The sequence below is a fragment of the Gobius niger genome (assembly GCF_951799975.1).
Source record: "Gobius niger genome assembly, chromosome: 12".
In the NCBI taxonomy this organism is placed as follows: Eukaryota; Metazoa; Chordata; class Actinopteri; order Gobiiformes; family Gobiidae; genus Gobius; species Gobius niger.
Window position 1 is genome coordinate 7,933,289 of NC_136863.1, and position 2,044 is coordinate 7,935,332.

At 41.3% G+C, this 2,044-nt stretch overlaps 1 long non-coding RNA gene across 1 annotated transcript; it reads left to right on the plus strand.

The window, feature by feature from the left end:
* The first annotated feature begins 1,296 nt into the window (after positions 1–1,296).
* On the plus strand, positions 1,297–2,044 carry LOC306971039. Its single transcript, XR_013793428.1, has 2 exons — positions 1,297–1,623; positions 1,872–2,044. It is a non-coding gene; the product is annotated as an uncharacterized lncRNA (long non-coding RNA).

Sequence of the window (2,044 nt, forward strand, 5' to 3'; positions counted from 1 at the left end):
ACAGTTTGTCCTCTATTATGAAGCTTTAGGTAGGAAATGGAAGCTGTTGCTGAGCAAATGTGGCGGCCGTCCTGTGATTGTCAGGCCAACCAAATTCTAATTTAAAGTAATGTTTAAAGAAGGTCATAAATCCTATACACCATTAAAATAAAAATTAAAAATCTGTCATGGTCAGAACATTATTATACAGAAATATGAATATGAATATTAAACCCATTCAATACAGACCTTGGGTGTTCATTTAACAAGGTGCGAAATAGCATAGAGCTCTTTGTGGCACGTTGCACCAAAGTCATTCTTTGAAATGTCACAATGTTTGGACAAATTCATCAATTATCAACAGTTTTACTTTACACCGATGACTGAAAATGCTGTCTTTCATTTTCACATTTGTATGGTCCAACATGAAAGTTAGATAACGCACAGTGATGCGTTATCAGTCAAATACAGTCAAATACAGTCAAATGTAAAATGAAGCTGCACCCAGAGGTCACTGTGACTGTGAGTCAAAGCAGCGCAATTTTCCATTTCACACTCGGCTATTTAGAGCTACATTTCTGATGCGACTGTGGCTCTGTGGTTAAAGCATTTGTCCCCAGATCCAAAAGTCGGATGTTCAGATAAAAAATGTATCTGACTGGTGTTTGCTATTGTTGCGTCATTGGGCAAGACACTTTAACCACTTTACATATGTGAATAAAGGGTGCTACTTTAAAGGGATTTTAAGCCTCTGGGAAAGTGCTGTTAGCTAAAGTGTTCTTATTTAGTACCTTTTAAAGGAACAGGCCACCTTTTTTCCATACTGAGATATGTTCTTACCTGAGCTTAGACGAGTTGCTACGTGCCTGTCTGATCTTTGTGCGTGCCCTCAGTCACGCACAACGACCAAAGATGTTGTTAGTATTTGGCCTCTCCCAATGTATTCCTATGGCTCCAAACGGGGGTGAAGTTAGAAGCGACCACGCTCTTCCACATTTTCCCAATTTAAATGCGGTTACGTGAGTACTTACACAATTAAGTATCGTCACACAAAATTAAACATGTCGATTTTCTAAGTGGATAAAAAGGGGTACTATATTGTAACGGCGTAAAAGCACCTTAGGAGCAGTTCGACATCCGCGCTGTAATAATAATAATAATAGTAATAATAATAATATATTTAATTTATAATGCACTTTTCATTCGAAGGAATCTCAAAGTGCTACATTTCAAAACACTATAAAACGACACAAGATTACCACTCAAAAAATGCTTTAAATGAGTGGATCTTTGGAGAGGGATGAGTTCTTGTATGATGGACCATGGCCGATGATGCATTTATGGGAGAGGAGAGTTTTGTATTGAATCCGGAAAGGGACTGGGAGCCAGTGGAGGGAGTATAGAATTGGAGTGATGTGCTCATACTTGCGTATTCTTGCGGCGCTGTTCTGTATGTACTGCAGTATTTGAATGACTATGGAGGTGATTCCAGTAAAAAGTCCATTACAGTAATCCTGCCTTGAAGAGACAAAGGCATGGACTAGTTTTTCAGCGTCGGAGAGGGTGAGGAGTGAACGGATCTTGGAGATATTTCGAAGGTGATAGATCGAGGTGTTGGAGAGGTTTTTTACGGTGGCGCAGATGGTAGAGCGGGTCGTCTCATGATCGGAAGGTCAGGGGTTCGATTCCCACCTCCTGAAAGTGTACACTGTCGTTGTGTCCTTGGGCAAGACACTTCACCCACATTGCCCCCAGTGTCTGCGTACATTGGTGTATGAATGAGAGTATGAATGGGTGAGTGGATCCTTGCTGTAAAGCGCTTTGAGTGCCTAATGTAGGTGGAAAAGCGCTATATAAGTTGAGACCATTTACCATTTATGTGGTCGTAAAAGGTGAGTTGTTGATCAAACTTGACGCCAAGGTTGGTTATGGAGGAGGAGAGAGCAATGGCCTGACCATCGAAGGAGAGCTGGGATATGGAGGAGTTGGTGATCTGGTGAGGGGCGCCAACAAGTAGTGCCTCAGTTTTACCACTGTTGAGCTGGAAAAAGTTGTTGCTCATCCA